Here is an 18611-nt window from a genome sequence, read left to right as displayed (position 1 = left end):
TTCAGGAGTAGATGTTTCATTCTTTTAATTATGCAATACATGTTTAACCATAGCTTCTGTTCTTTTCTCACTTAAATTAATGAAAGAATAGCGCAAATAAAATACGGTCTATAACTTGTGTAATATAAGCACATGCCAAAACACAGGAAAATACTGAAATACGTGCTAGTTATTGAGGCGAATAAAGTTCACTAGTATCAAGTTTATTTGTAAAGATTTTAAATAATGTATAATAAGTTACAACTAGTGTACGCTCTTTATCTTCTCATGTATGACCTCCCCTAGTAGAGTTTTGTTTTTGCTAGCGTTATAGTTTATGTCTTGAAGATCTTGAAGATATAAACTCAATTAAAAAGGTTATTACAAGTTTTGCTTGCTTTTTACTCTGAATATTTGAAATGGGCAATTTAAAATATAATTTAAATTTTTATCCAGATTCCTTTTTTATATTGTTTTGGGAAATTGTTTTGGCGTTGTCCGTCCGTCCGTCTTTCCGTCCGTCGGGAGCTATATCTTGGAAGTGCTTTGGCGGATTTCATTGAAAATTGGTAGGTGTGTATATATATATATATATATATATATATATATATATATATATATATATATATATATATATATATATATATATATATATATATATATATATATATATATATGGATAAGAGGATGATGCACGCCAAATGGAATTGTAAACCATCCGTTTATAACGGGAGTTATGACCCTTTGTATCTTGAAAAAATGCTTTTTAATACAAGCTTAGAGCTTTATCTCCATTTACACATGAGCCAGAGCCATGAAACTTGCCATAGTTGTTTTCAATCATCTGGGGGTGTGCTTCACATTCAACACCCATAATCCTTGGGGCTAAAGTCAAGGTCACACATTGAGGTCAATGGGCGTTGTCCGTCCGTCCAGAAAACTTTTGTGTCCAGAATCATATTGGCGGGGTATATCAATTCAACGAATTTGCTTGCTATCCTGGTTGTTTGGTCTGCGCAGTGGTAGGTACACTACTCCCCTTGGTTCAATCCCCTCTCCTGGCGTGTGTAAGCCTGGTAGACTAACCTTTGTTAGTCCAGTAAGCTTATTAAGTAGGAGTGCTGTGAAACACCCCGGGTCCCCGCCTTACATACGCGAAGACCTCAATAACCTGGAAATATACGCACTTTTCAGCAGGGGTGTCAGTTATCCGGATTATTCCGGAAATCCGAATTTCAGCCGCCCAGGGTCGATTTTTTAGATCAATGTAAATCCGATAAAATATTTTTTTTGCTGGGTGTGGTGGTTCAGGGGAAAATTAGCTCGAGTGCGTGATCACTTGAGAATGTAATTTGTTAAAGCTTCATCGTCTTTCTGGAAATTTGGGCTCGGTACCGATTTTGCTCAGTATTTCATTTATTTATTTCTGATTGGTTAGCGGATGGCACGAAAATGAACGGTAACTGACGAAAATACGTCGCTGACTTCCAATAATTGGCATGTACCGGTACGTCTTTTCTTATACACAGGACGTACAAATCTCGACATAAATGCGGTTATTCACGCTACGTTAACTCCGCCCACGAGCTATTGTATGCAGTGCATTGCTCAGCGAGTGGACAATATTGATTTTTATAACTCCGCCTACAAACCAATTATCAGGGTCTCGCTATTCAATCAGCTGTTAAAGCGAGCGTCGCCTGAATACGATAAAGTTTTGTTTACAGGTTTAATAACCACTGGCAAAGCTAATTAAATGGCGTCTTCGGAAGCATAACTGTGTTAGTGTTATTATTTTTCATTGATTAAAACGAGGCCCTTCAATGATTCATAGTAATACGTATAAATTTAATCTGAAAAAATACGTTTATTGGTACTCGGTAAGATTTACAGAGAGACACTTTTTATTCTCATGGATTCACTTTCACTTTTTCCCAATTTCTGAAAGTCGGTACATGTTACATTCAATCTAAATTAAAATTCACTTGTTAATTGGTCGTTATTACGAAATTTGAAAAGTGCTCGCACACCGCGTTACGTGATTTACCCATGTTCAACGAGAATTACCCAATGTAAAATGGCGGACGTTTGTGTTAATGAAATTCTTTCAGGGGCGTAGCTGCAATTGGGCATAGCAGGCCCGGGCCTACATTTTTTTAAACATGAAAAAATTGAAGTGGTTCAACTTCAGAAAACGCATTAAAATGTTGGCCCTGGGGGGTGGGGGGAAAGTGTTAGAAATCTGCATTTCATATTGACATAATCCTCAGACAATGGATTCTGATCCTGTTCAAAGGACATATCTTCCAATTATAAACTTTACTTCTTTCTATGTGCATAGATTCTAGCTCGCTTCTTTTCACGTGACTTGCTGTTACAAGTTTACATAGATCTACATGTAAATATACTTGTCTACCTTTCAACTCTTCTCACTACAGTAAGTTGTAATCGATTATCGTTTGATTTTTAAGAAACCTCCGAATGATGTTTATGACCGCGAAAATTTAAAATGGATGTTCATTAGATGATGCTCATAAGCTAGCTCTTTTGACAGATAAGTGGGAAAATGCTCACAGCTTTACATTTCCCTTAATGTAAGTCGTTTTATAGATCTACGAGTTAAATAAAAGTTTAGTATGCTCGCTCAAGACTAAGCGAGCATGCTGTTGTTTTATTCAAAGAGTGTTTCTTTAACAGTTTAATTAAAAACGAATTTTATTTTCTGTTTACCAAATAAAATCAGTCTCAGCAGAAAATAATTACGGGCTTAGTTTTTGGCGCCACGTCGCACCAGGTTTTCACGACTCGTCTAAACAAATACACACGCCGTGGGCGTGGCACTACATTTTTACAGAGTCGCAACAAGTACACGGACATGGAAAAGGTTTCCATGGAAAACATGCTTAATCCTTTACTTTTTTAGAGGAAGAAATTTAGGAATAAAATTGCCAAATGTCGCTGAAAGATAACAACAAAACGCTCATTCTGCTATGAAATCCAACATTTTCTGGGGGAGGAAGCAAGAGTAAAACATTTCTTCACATTTACATAACCATTCACTCGCAGTCATAGGCTTCTTGACATAAAGCTTTGACACTCAAACTTAATAGATTATGGTCAAAAGTATATTAGCAGTTGGCAATGTTTATTGAAAATATTTATTTTTCTCAATGTTTTCAGGCTAAAATTCGAGGATAAACATTGCCAAAATGTGCCTGAAATGCAACACCAAATTACACCTTTTGCAAAGAAATTTCCAAAATTTTCTAGGGGAGGACCCCATACTCCCGCCAGCAATAGAGTTGAACACCTTCACACACCTATGCAACTACGGATCCATTCTCCATCGCAATAAGGCTTTTTGATTTTTAAGCATTGACACTAAAACTAAGCAAATAAATTATGGTCGAAAGTATATTTGCTGTTGACAATTTTTTATAAAATATTTCCTGTTATCGGTCTTTTTAAGCTAGAAATTGATGAATAAAATTGCCAACGTGGCTGAAAGATAACACCATAACGCACCATCTGCAATGATTTAATTTTTCCAAACCACCCCAGCAGGAGGGGGAGACCCCCTCCCGTACCTACCCCCACTCGCAGCTTCGCTGCTCGAACGTGCGTATAGCTGAAATAGCCTCAGAAACGCCCCTGCTCTGTTCCATATTGTTTTAAAACTAAGTTCTCTGGTATAACGATAATACAGTAAAATTTAGTTCTCTGACTAAATTTATGATTTATGATGTATCATATCCGGGCCTACAGCTCAAAAATGCTAGCTACGCCCATGTCTTAAACACATTTATCGTCAATATTGGCCCTATTTTGATTCTGAAAATAAAGATCGCGAGTATACAGTATTATTGGGTAAATGATAGAGTTGGAACATGTATATATACAGCGATTTACAAGTACGCTAGGGTTTACTAATGACGAATTGACGAGTGACGTCACGCGCACCTGCAAAGTTTAATCTCGACCTACTGGTAAGCAAAAGGTGCAATCTGAACGCATCGGACAGTGGGCTACACCACACGATCGCCGATATGGCGGAATTGTCCGAGGTGTCCCGATTGCAAAAGGTGGTGCTATTTATATAAATAGGCGCAGTGACAGAAAGTGTTGACAAAATCATAGTTTATATTCAAAATTATTCAATATATTACATATATTAGCACTAATTGATGTATATGTGCATGAAAGAACATGCAATATAAACGTTTATATTGTTGTTATTGATTATGTATTCTGATAGTAAATTAAGTATGAGCACAATGTACTCGGTATAAATTATGTAGTTACCACAATGATTTCTGTAGCTAGCTTTCGCAACTTCGCGACCATTTTTATGCCCCCGGATCAAATGATCGGGGGTATATTGTTTTTGGCCTGTCTGTCGTTCTGTCTGTCATTGTATGTGTGTGTCTGTGTGTAAGTCCCAAAACTTTAACCTTGGTCATAATTTTTGCAATATTGAAGATAGCAACTTCATATTTGGCATGCATGTGTACTCATGGAGCTGCACTTTTTGAGTGGTGAAAGGTCAAGGTCATCCTTTTATGTAAAAGGTCAAATATATGTTTCAAAGCGCAGTAGGGGGCATTGTGTTTCACAAACACAGCTCTTGTTTAGTACCAGAAAAAAACTCATAAATCAGACTTGTTTAGAAATAAAAGTAAAATTTATGTTCAAAACGAATAAGGAAGAAAGCCCACAACATATAGATCGACTCGATGCACACAACACTAACTGTCTCGAACCTGTATACGACTGGAAACATCAAACACATTAAATAAATTTTCTTGACAAATGTTTTGTCGTAATTAAATAGTTCTACCACCATTATTGACAACCTTTGAGAATTTATAATCCTATGTTCTATGAAAAGTAAGAAACACTGGCAAACCCATTGAAAATGATCTTTTACAGTTCTAACATCTATATGTTTAAGATTTATAACAAGAATATTGAATTAGTTTCTTATTTAATTTATTTAACTCCTTTTTAAAGCAATACGCTTATTTATAGTTGAAAATAAATAATAAAAATTGTCGATGTTTAGTCTTGAGATCATATTTGATATAATGCTGATTATTTACCTGTATTAATTTTATTAAATGCATTAAGAATCGATATTGGTACTTTATATGATATATTTTCATAATTATTTTGTTGCTTCAATGTTTGTTTCGGAATTTCTTATCGAGTAATTGACTAAACATATGCGTGTGGGTATATGTTTTTCGTTACTGTAACCAGTGCATTTGTACGCGTTGGCTTTTGCAAACAGCCTACAATCGATATATCTTTAACGCCGCAAGTGATATGAAGTTTATTTCATCTTTAGCGACAGATACATAAAGGACAGTAAAGTTCAAACGATCGTACATCCTTAAACACTCTAAATGGAAGCTTTAAGTGGTGAATAATAACCCATTAGGTCAAGATGTACATCCTTGTGTAAATGGACTCGTCGAAAAATATGTTTGGTCTGGGTTTATATAGATAATACAATCAACTCATTGAAGTATAAGTATCTTGTTTATTTGTAGCTTATCTTGACGTACGTTAAGGATGTCAAACGACACTTACGACCCCGTAGGCCCTTGTTGTACTAATAAGTACTTGTAAATCGAGTGTTACTTCGGTGTAAACCATCATATTAGGAAATAAAATCACTTTAGCAAAGTCACAGATTCCTGCCTGTGTTAGAACTGATAAAACACAAAAAATGGCCAAACATGCAAAACATTTTTTTTTCGTTAAGCTCAGCCAACACATTAGATTAGGGTGCGTTCATAGAGAGTTCATTATTTCATGCAATTATGAATATGAATATTTTCAAACTCGCTAAATATCCGAAAAAATGTTATTTCAAATCTTTTGAACAGTATGCCTCCTACAAAAGAAACTGTTTTTTGGTCAACACATTGAGTAGGTCGGTTTGTGCACCTGGGGCCGTATCCACAAAGATCTTAAGGGAGATTTTTGCCTTAGTGAAAATATTTTCCCCTTAATTTTCGCTATTTTCCCTTATTTTTTAAGATCTTCCTAAATTATTATCCACAAAACAAAATGCCCTTAGGTTTTGCCCTAAGTCGGCATTTTCGCCTTAACTTTTAAGGAACCTCCGGAGGACCCTTAAATATTAAGGAAAAAACTAACGTTTTACTATTTAAGTTGTCTCTCATATAATTTTATCTGCAACTCTAGTTTCCTCTTCTTTAAGGCTCTCATTTCAGAGTTACTGCAACAGCAACAGTGCGCTTGATTTGGGCTGAAAAAAGTTCATGCATACCTTATTGATGCAATGCTTTAAATCTCAGGACATTTCGATTGAAAGTTTTCATTTCCAATTAACGTTGTTTGTTTACACAAAGTCATGGAATTTTCTTATTGAGTTACAATATTTTGTCATGCATTTACTGACAGGAATGTGTAATGTAAAGTGTATTGTGTAATGACTTTAATAGACATTAATAATGAAAAAAACGGTAATGAGCACGGATTATACAATCAGAATGCAGCAGCATTCAAATGAAAGTGACAGAAGTTACATAATTATAATAATTTAATAAATAATTTATTAACTAGTGATCATTGCTTATAGCTTGAAAACATAAATCGATTATTAATGTTATTATAATACCTTGGCAATGTACTGGTTGTTGTTGAACATGATTGGACTTGGATTAAAAGTTCTGTCCATAGATTTTGCCACAAAATGCGATAGTTACACAATATGTTGTAAATTGTAAAAATAACTGTATAAACTGTGTAAACGTTTCATTTTATAATGAGATTACTTAAAATTGATAAAAACAGTGGGCTTTAATACCATTATGTACATTTATCACTGATGCAAACTGTAATGATAGTTTTAATGCATTGATTAACTGTTAATATGTCATTTACCTTCTTTAAAACACTGACAAGATCAGCTTTGTACAATATGTTTTACATTCTTGTATTATACAATTGTATCATACCTTTAGGAAGGTGTTTCTGGAACAAGATCCATTACATTAAAGATTGGACCATCCGAGACTGATGTTCTGAAGCAAAAATCAAATAAAATATACATTGAATGGAAGATGTCATGGGAATTTGTATTGATATGACAAATATGCACTGACGTGAAAATTTTGCAGCATTAGTTTCATTTTTTTTTACATTGTTGATAACTAATTCATACTTAATTAACATGGGAAGTAAATAAACTATTTAATAGCAATTAAAGGAACAACTACTGTATGGGTTATGCTTAGCTATTTAATTGGATGTGATTAACATGTTTTTATGTGATTTGCATGTATTGGATGTGAATTGTGTGTTTTAAGTAAACATGACTTAAATAGAAAAGCTGTTTGTTCCCACAACCCCGAATGAGTATGGTTTGTCATGCCTTATAGTGATTACATCTGAAACATTAATATTACACAAACAGAAGAGTAAATATTCACCTTTCTTCACTGTCACATAGGTCAAACTGTTGAGGACTGAAAAATTAAAAACACAGAAAAAACAAGCAATCAGACAATATCAGTTTAAAAGGGGGATATCAATGGCTTTTTCTGCATTTAATTTGCAGAATTTAAATTTTATACTAAAACTATTAATTAAATGCTGCTTAAAAATATGCCACTTTAAAAAAATATTCTGTAATTTATTTATCTAAATTATAATAGAATTGTGTTCAATGGTGCAATAAAATAGTATTATTTTTTTGTCTTGTGAGTTCTTACCCTATGTTAGTTATTACATTATTTTGGTTTTTATCTTTTTTCTAAATGATTACATTTAGTATTGAACTTCACTTTTTTTCTGTAAAACTTGACCATTCATACATGAAACATAATATGTTCTGACACTGAATTCAAAAATAATCATCAGTATCTTCAGCATTTTTTCCTCTTCCATATTGATCCATATATTGAGTCTATAAAGTTAGGGAATTAACTTATTTTTAATTATACTTGTTTGTGAATCTTACAGCATAAGTGAGGCAAGTGTTGACCTATTAGATGATGATTATGATTATGATGATGATAATGATGATGATGAGGATGATGATGATGATGGTGATGATGATGATGATGATGATGATGATGATGATGGTGATGGTTATGATGAGGATGAGGATGATAATGAATATAATGTATAGCCATTTTGAATTTAATAATTGCTTCAAGTGTGTGGTTTAAAAAGATGTACGTCAATATTTGTTTACAAATTGTACAGGATTTACTTAAAATATCGGTAAATCGGTCAAATGTCTACATCCCTTATGACCTATTAAGTGCGTAGGTTCTGTCCTTGACGGCTTGATATTCGTATATCCTTTAAAAGCAAATGAGTAATGATTTCCTACGCGGACAAAGATCAACCGATCCGGTAGACACTTATTTAGTTGGTTTGTTGTTTGTTATCATATTATCAAACAACTGCGTCAAAGCAGCATTTTTTGCAAAACAAATACGTTGGTATATTTGAAGTAACATTTCAATAAGGCTAAACAGTTCTTTGTTTCCCGTAACCCGGCAGAACCAATTTGATTGCGCCGACCCTTAACATTTTGGGTATCCAAGGTTAAGTTTTCGATCATGTTTGCTAAATTTAATTATATTCACCAAAATCAACTAAAAATTGTACGTTTATAATTGGTATATTCGATAATATTCACTAAATTTACTTTAAATTAACAACAAATAACTAATAAATACTGTCAAATAGAGTTTGATGATATTTTTGTATTTTTTACATATTCTTATATTAGTGGGAAATCATACAAAAACAAAAGTTCCAGAAAAAGTTAATAGCCGACCTACGTATCCTTATTCCTTCTTGATGTTAGTGGACACTAATTGCATTTTCAATATTGCTTGAAGTTGACACTTTGCACTTGTTATTTATATGATAACAATATATAACGTTTTAGATACAGGATATAATACTTTAGCCGATTTGCAGACATGCTAACTGATGTTTTGCAAAAGCAAAAAGATCAGCAGATGCGAATCGCTAACACTTAAAAATATACTTCTTTAAGTGGTAGTCTTTGCAGTTAAGCAGACACGCTTAAACGTGTAAACGTCTTGGTATCGTCTTAATTAAGGTCGTTATTAAATTCAATTAATTCAACAATTATTTGATTCATGGTGTCATTATAATTAATTTTATATACTTGGTGGTTTATGATTTGGCAATGTATGGCTGACGTTAAGAGCCTATATACTTTTTTTTTCTGTAAGTACTTCAATGAACTTATAGATATCATTTGTCCATGTTTCGTGTTAATCAACATCTAAATTGTAAATATATTTTTGAGCTTGTCGATGGGTTTATAAGCTGTAACTAGGCTATTTTCGTATATAAAATGAAGCCATTTGTCCAGCGTAGAAACTAAACGTATAGTAAGATGACAGAAATTCTTTAAAAAACAAAAACAGTTTTTATCAAATATTGAGTAGAAGTAAGTAATACCTTTATGATTGATAACTCTGTAAATCTTTATCAACAATGCGTCATGAACATTTGTATAAACGTTTAAAAACATCCAAAATAAATGATGGGTGAGCCACTTCGTTAACCAACGGTTTCTTAACCAACTATATCTTGAAACCAAATTTAAAATAAAACGCGTGGTAGGTTTTGCGTAGTTCATGAAATAAATCATATTGTTTTCATTATGTGAATGTTTTGGAGATATATTATTAATGCCATCAGCTACACTTTTATATAATACAAGTGACCAACCATATGCCAATTAATTTATGTTTACTAAGACGGTGTTTTAGGTTTAATATTGTTTATCTCAAGAATCATCGTTTGAACAAGCATGGGTCATGAAACGAATGGATTTGTTTCCGTTTCTAGGAGCCTCATCCCACGTATCATATTTTTATCGCAATATGAAGGTTACTGTTAATCAGGTTCTTAAAGAATAGAATCCATACATTTTATTTATTTATGTATGCAATATTTTTCCTGTTTACAAGTACGTGGTAAGAAACGAAATGTTTCAGATTCAATTCGAAGAAGTTAAATTCGTCATCAACATCTAAGTTATCTTTCATTACATGAAGGATGTTTTTCATGCAGGATATCAATAAACACTTATTTTGATTTATGGATTATTTTTCATGTGATCCAGGATGCTGTAAGAGTTTAAGTTGTTCGTTTTCCTTTCCAAGATGGTCAGCCCATCCGAAACACTTATTTTATCTCTCATCGCAACATTCAGGAGGATATGAATGCAGGATCTTTAATAACAGCAAATGGAGAGCATTTCTGGTTAACATCCGATTGTTTATTTAAGCCAATTGATAATGATGATGATGGTGACGATGATGAGGATGATGATGGTGGTGTGGTGGTGGTGGTGGTGGTGGTGGTGGTGATGATGATGATGATGATGATGATGATGATGATGATGATGATGATGATGATGATGATGATGATGATGATGCTGCTGCTGCTGCTGCTGCTGCTGATGATGATGGTGAATTGCCATTGACTCAGTTAAGCCCCAGATTCTGACCCATACTTTGAAATTTGTAAAACAAGCTGATCGAACAACTCTAATTTGCTATGTATTAAAATTGTTGGAATATTGACTAAATATGAGTTAAGCTTAAAAAAAGCCTTCGAGGCTTGGCCTCGAGAGTCGTCCTTGATAAGCATGTACAGACGAAACAAAAATTTGATTTTCGGTTAAGAGAGACTTCCCTTAAACAAATAAGTCCATTTAGGCGAAAAGTGTCGTCTTGATTAGCCAGTTCAGACTTCACATGCATTAAGCCCAGCTTTTACAAAAAAAGTTGATCAAACTAAATTCACATTGATCGATAAAAATGTGTATAGGAAAACAATAAATTGCTACTGACTAACATAATTATAAGGAGAAAAAGTCTTGTTAACATCTGCTAGTCTTTAAGGAGAGTTATTAGGACGATACATTCAGCGTGACATTCCATCTGTTTACATAAAAAATGTGGGTCCCCAACATTGTAAAAACTATCTCTCATGTTTAAAGCGAGTATATTAGATCTTAATAGCCATTGATTAAAAAAAAATCCCGCCAGTAAGCCCGAATTAATAAATTACTATTCTGCACCGGCAAACCGCGATTTACAAACTTATGCAACCTTAGTTACGTCGAAATCAAAATTAAAGTGTAATCATATTATCTTGAAATAATACCAAATTTGTTTTAGCCTAAAGCTTCTCACTGCCATCAAGATCTTAAAGATAAAGGCATAGGTATTGGAGGGATACAAAATAAAGCCTCATATATTTAAACAGAAAGTTGATATCGCAGAGTACTTGTACAATAACTGATATGTTAAAAGTTGTGGAGTGTTCGTTAATGCTTAATATTGTTTTTATGATCTTACTTTATTGTATGCCCCTTTAACGACTTACATTTTCTATGACACGACAAAATAAGTGTTTTGACTATCCGGATGAAGTAGCTCGTGTCAATTATTCGCATCTGCTGACGTCTTTGCTTTTGCAAAACATCCGTAATCATGTCTGAAAATCGGCTTAAGTATTATTTCCTGAATGTATATTATATCCTGTGTCTCATATAAAGAACAAGTGCAAAGATTCAACCTCAGGCCAAAATAGAAAATGCCATTTGTGTCAACTAACATCACAATAAGAATGACGATAAGTAGGTCGGCTTAATCTTGTTCTTCAACATGTGTTTGATGATTCCCATTTTAATACGAATATGTAAGACATGCAGAAACATTCCCAATCTCTATTTAACAGTAGTTAATATGTATTAGTTGTTAATTTAAAGTTAATTTAGCAAATATGATCGCATGTTACAAACACAAAATCAAAATTAATAGTTTATTTTATGAATATTATCAAATTTAGCAAACATGATCATAAACTTGACCATTAATACCAGAACATGTTAAGGGACTGCACACAAAATAAGGTTCGGTCGGGGTATGGGAAGCAAACAAATTTGTTTACGCCTCATGGAAATGTAATTTAAAGTATACCAGCGTTTGTGTTTTCCAAAAAAAATGCAGTTTTGACGCAGTTGGTCAGTAAGTGTCTTCCGGATAGGTTGAACTCTGTCCGGGTAGGAAATCATTAGTCATTTGCTTTTAAAATAGATACGTATATAATTCGGGCAAGGTCAGAACCTACGCAGTGGCACGCATTTTAAAGGTTGGAAGGGATGTAAACATTTGACCGTGTTACCGATATTTGAAGTAAATCTCGTGCTATTGCACTTGCTAAACAAATAATGACGTACATCTTAAAAAAACACAAAAAAACACGAACCACTTCGACTCTCAACGTATCCTTGTTCACCGGGAAAATAATCATAGATAAATAATGGGTGTATATTAAGATCCTGTATTAGCATAAACCTCAATGTTTCGATAAAAGATATCATAAGTGTTGACGACCACTTTAAAATCTTGAAAAAAAAAGCTGAAGCACCTCTTTTATTGACACATCCTTGTTTACAGGAAAAGCGATTTAAAAATAAATATGTACAGATATCGTTTCTTAAGATTTTCAATTGACGAGTTCACTTATTATCCAATTAAACGTTCAACGTGTATGTTTTATCTACACCATTTCGTGGGGTGAATGTAAATATAAATGTAATAGTTTTTCACAAGTAATTATAAGATGAGAAGTCGTGTACAAATGACATATTTAGAAATAAACATTTAAAGCAACTATTAAATGCTTGGAAATTCCTCATGATATTGACTTCAATCATCTTCTTAAAATGAATTAATCTCAAACACGAATAGAAAATCTTACGTTCGAATAAAATTTGTGGTACATGTGTATATTGTTTCATTTAGCACATGACACCATACGCATTTTCTGACTCCATATAAAATACATCAGTTTTAAGAGTTAAAACTCTATTATTTTCTTGAAATATACATTATGCCCCCTAATTAACAGACATATGCATATAAAACATATTGGCTTAAATACACATTTGAGCAGAAACGCTATGTAAGTGTAAAGATAACGACATTTGGATACATGGTTAACGAACATTTCCCAAAATCTCAAACACCCAGTGCCTTCATTTCTGGTGTCTCAATAATCTTTTCCCATACACGTATCCCTCCAATCAGTTTTTTTCTTATCTCTTTCATCTTCTAGGGACTTTTGATAAATAGTCGGATGGTCGAACGGTTCGTTGCTTTTCAGAGTAATTTGCCCCCGACTGAACGGTCTCGTAAGGCATTTAACAGATGTAAAGCCATGCTGGTTTCCGTCGCTATTAAGCAGCGCATGCGCTATGCAATCTTCGTAATTCTGAGTATAATGTTGCTGCAAATATCAATCGGGTATCAGAATACCTCTTTCCAACGTTAGCCTTCTCTAAATGCACAAACGCTGAAGTGTCTGAAGTAGAATATATACCTTTTCCAAGTAGCGCGTAAAGTAGTTTCATCCAATAGCTTTCGACGTCAGCTATCGTGTTGCTTAAACTTTGGTTGATATGTGACAACAGTGGTATATACAAATGGTCTTTTTCTTGTATTATATAAAATATGCCATAAAACCCAAATTTTTTGACGATATTGCCATCTATCCATGTTTCAAGTTTCCTGAATAAATATGACGAATTTTAAAGTTATCGCAGGATCCAGAAAAGTGTGACGGATTGACAGACAGACAGACAGACAGACAGACAGACAGACAGACAGACAGACAGACAGACAGACAGACAGACAGACAGACAGACAGACAGACAGACAGACAGACAGACAGACAGACAGACAGACAGACAGACAGACAGACAGACAGACAGACAGACAGACAGACAGACAGACAGACAGACAGACAGACAGACAGACAGACAGACAGACAGACAGACAGACAGACAGACAGACAGACAGACAGACAGACAGACAGACAGACAGACAGACAGACAGACAGACAGACAGACAGACAGACCGACCGACCGACCGACCGACCGACCGACCGACCGACCGACCGACCGACCGACCGACCGACCGACCGACTGGCTGACTGACTGACTGACACACACACACACACAGAGCGCAAACCATAAGTCCCCTCCGATGAAACCGGTAGGCGACAAAAAAATAGTGTTCATCAAACAAAAATGATGTAAAATCATTATGTTTTAAAAATTTGTGTAGATTTGGGAAGATTTTAGGTAGCTTTGGGAAGATTTATGTAGATTTAGGTAATTAACTAAGCAGGCAGTTCGAGCTGATCGTTGAAACTGTTCGGCAAAACACAAATAAACATAAAAATGTGAAACAGTTTGATCTAAAGAACAATAGTGAATAACATATACTACAACGATAACATTTATGACCAAAAATGTATTGGATACCAGAGTAGCCAGAAAAGAAATCAATTAGTAAGTGGTGTGCAACCTATATTTGATTTTAATTATTTTTATTAGGAAATTACATATTGTCACGAGTAAATATGAAGCATTAAAAACAATAGTGTCCATCACACAAAAATTATGTACTATAATTATTTTTAAAAGACTTGTGTAGATTCTTTTAAAGACTTATGTAGATTTGGATAGATTTGCGGTAGATTTGGGTAGTTGAATAGCCAACCATTTCGAGTTGATTGTTGAAATTGTTGAGTACGGCAACAAACCAATTAAAAAACAAGTGTTAAACAAGTTTTATCTAAAGGACAATAACATAAACTACAACGATAACATTAATGACCAAAATGTATTGGGTACCAGAGATGCCAGAAAATAAATCAATTAGCAAGTGGTATGTAACCTAAAATTGATTTAAAGTATTTTTTGGGGAAATTACATATTGTCACAAGTAAAGATGAAGCATTAACAAAAACAATAGTGCCCATCACACACCATGTCAAATAATTATTGTTCAAATATTAAGGTAGATTTGGGTAGATTTGGGAAGATTTAATAATCAAATAATCACACCGAAGTCTCAATCGATTGCCTTTACCAGTTTTAAATAAACGCGCCATTGACGTCTACGCTAAACGCCACCCCACGCCCCGATCTCGTGTTAAATGTTTGCGACTATACCATACGAATAGTACCGATTATCAAAACTTAATCCCTGTTTGTTACAACAAAGATGCTCGTTCCGTGCTTTTTTATGTGTTTATTGTCACGCAATTGATTCCCGTGTAATCATTGAAGCATGTTGTTTTAGTGTTTTAGTGGGCGCCATCGTTCATTGACATTATGTAGCGCGCTTAACATCAAATTCGTACGATATAGTCCATGAAAATTGAATTAATATAAAAGTTTCATGTTATTTTATAATTGAAAATTTAACAGGGTAAATGATTATTTCAGTACTTACATTTAACAGTTCGCTTTCGATACTGACACTGCGCTTTCAATACGCTGTTATTGATTGGCTGTTCTATGTTTTATTACGTACCTTGATTTAGCTCTATCTTACAATTTTTTTTAGACATTTGTTGGTCTTTTCAACATTTTTCACTAAATTTATGACAAAAGTAGCTTGAATTAGTTTGGATTTGTGTAGATTTGGGGGGATCAAATAGTTAGTGGTGTGTAACCTATATTTGATTTAAAGTATTTTTTTGGGAGGAAATTAAACATTGTGACGAGATAAGATGAAGCATTACACAAACATGATGTAAAATAATTATTTTAAAAAGATTTGGGTATATTTGATGCCGATTTGGGTAAATTTGGGTCGATTTGGGAAGATCAAATATTAAGTAGTGTGTAACTTATATTTGATTTAAAGTATTTTTATTGGGAAATTTAACACTGTGACGAGTTAAGATGAAGCATTACTCAAACAAGACGTAGCATACTTATTTTTAAAAGATTTGGGATGTAGATTTGGGGAGATAAAATAGTAAGTGCTGTGTAACCTATATTTGATTTTGAAGTTTTTTTTTTTGGGGGGGGGGGGGGGAAATTAACATTGTGACGAGTAAAGATGAAGCATAACACAAACATGATGTTCAATAATAATTTTTACGAGATTTGGATATATTTGATGTAGATTTAGGTAGATGTGGGAAGATTTAGGTAGATTTGGGTAGATTTCGGTAGATGTGGGTAATTCGTGTTTTGACAAACTGCCGTCTGCTATAAACATCCGGTTTCGCTTCAGTGTTATTTTAAGATCCACCAAAAACCCAAACGCCGACAGTGGGAATTACAAATAAAACATGGCATTTAATGCTGCTTAAATTCACAAGCATTGTATGCATGTTACTCCCTTTATATATTCCATAAAAACTCCTTGTGACACGCTGCGGAAATTAAAACACGTAATAAAATTCGACCGATTCTCTTTAGACAGAGACAACCGCCATTTTTGTGTGCCGAGAAATCTCGTGGTTTGTTATAATGACGACGTCATCGTGATGCTATTTTTATGTCAGGGAACCCGGGGATGTCCCTGACAACAAACTTAAGTCACTCCTTAGGCGAATTATGTTTCTCTGAGGGAAAAAATGCAAGAGACAAAAACTTACCTTATCTTTTTCCTAAGGAATTTTTAGGAAGAATATTTAAGGGAAAATCTTGCATTAGGTGATTTATCGAACTTAAGTAAATAACTAAGAAAATACCTAAGGATCTTTGTGGATACGGACCCTGAACAAAACTTATCTTGTTAAACATCTAAGTACTAGTATCCGTGCTTTACATAACTTCCGTTGTACGTTTAAATTAATGATTTTTATGATTGAATGTAAAGTAAAATTAATATCACATTTAAATACCAATATGTACTTTAATAGCTTATTATAGGGTTTGCTTTATGGTTGATCCAATGCACCTCTTACAACTATTCATGAAAAATAACTAACAGTAGCACAGCCGGTACATTGATAATTACAATTATATTTCTGGCATATAGATTTTCATGATTCATAATATGTTTTTGTTGTTATATTCAATTCAATTATTGAATTCCATCTACAAGAAATATTACGGCTACTTTATAGCTTTATTTTAAAACGTAACAACAGTGAAATTGTCGATGTTTATTCTTGATACTACCTTTAATATGATGCAAATTACTGACTAGTATTTTTGTAATTATTAGATACATTTATTAATTTATGAAACATCGGTACTTGATATGATATCTGTTAATTACAATTTAGGTGTTTTAATGTTTATTTTTTAAATTAATTTTGTATCGAGAAAAAATATTTGGTACGAAAAATGATTTGGTTACGAAAAAAAATGTTGGTAGGAAAAAAAATTGGGTACTTAACAAAATTTGGGTACGAGCAAAAATTTGGGTACGAAAAAAATTGGGTACGAAAAAAACTGGGTCCGAAAAATGTAGGGTACGAAAAAAAATTGGGGTACGGGGAAGGAGTACCCGTGGGGAACTTGATCCATTCAGCGAAACTGGGAGGCGAGTTACATTCTCGATCAAATATAACAAGAAATATCTTTAAAAAGATATTCGACGTGTATTTTCTGTACCACTTATCTTAAAAAAACGTTCTGCTTGTGAGTTATAACATTAAGTTTCAGCACATACATTCAAAACTTGACATGCTCTTTAATTACACCATGCTCTTTAATTTCACATGTATATCATTCCAAGTGCTCTTACGACTATGTGCTCATACCTACTTTCAGGAATCATCATGAAATTATTGCCGTACTTAACGAACAAACATGCCTAAGCTTATTGAATTAGAGAAAAAACAATAATCAAAAGAGAAAAAGTATATGTTCATGGGCATATGCAAAATGAGAAATCCCGCATATGAGCGAGTTTCACAGATGTCACACGGCTATTATGCTGTTTATATACCATAGTCGCTACAACGTTTACAAATGGGAGGTTCGAAATAATTCGTTTTCTTTACATTCATGATCGCGTTGAAAGTTAATTATACACGTTTTAATTCGCTATTTTATTTACTGAATCACGACAAATGTCAAATACAATACAGAAAATGCATAGTTATTTCATTGATCTAAAAACATATAATGGATTGAATATAACTGATTTAAAAAAAAACGTTTTCAAACTATTATTAAATCTTTTCCCCAGAATATGCTGTCCTATTTATAGCTGAGCTTCCTATACCTTTATCAATGATAATCAGCGAAGCATGCCGATTAGAAAAATCGAGCTATCTCAATCGGACTGGCTCGGTCTTTTACATAGGTCGCCATTGTGAAGATTTTTTTCATGGTATGATAACTTAGACGAGCTGCTTCGCAGCATCGTCAAAAATAATGTTCCTTCTTTGTTGTTGTAGTTTTGAATAGGACAGCTCTTCTAAATTTTACTATTTAAGTGGTACAATAATTAAAACACTAATAGATAAACTAATCTAGACAAGTTTTGCCTAACAATAACTTTAAAATGACTCATGTACATTTGTACTCTTTTGAAACGCATTAAAATAAAATTGGATTTTACTTAGTATATCGAACAACGAGTAGCTAGAAAACAACTTCAATATGTGAGCATACATGTTATGTTTAATGTATATCATGATGTGATTAATTGTATTTATGTAATATAGAAAAATATGAACTTTTCCTTTTATTGTATTTTAACAATCATACAAAAGACACTACAGCACACAACTCAAAGTTCCAAAGTCCATTGTGACAAAACTGA

Source organism: Dreissena polymorpha, chromosome 6 (genome assembly GCF_020536995.1).
Source record: "Dreissena polymorpha isolate Duluth1 chromosome 6, UMN_Dpol_1.0, whole genome shotgun sequence".
Lineage (NCBI taxonomy): Eukaryota > Metazoa > Mollusca > Bivalvia > Myida > Dreissenidae > Dreissena > Dreissena polymorpha.
The sequence above is the reverse complement of the archived record's forward strand: the minus strand, read 5'-3'. Positions refer to the sequence as shown.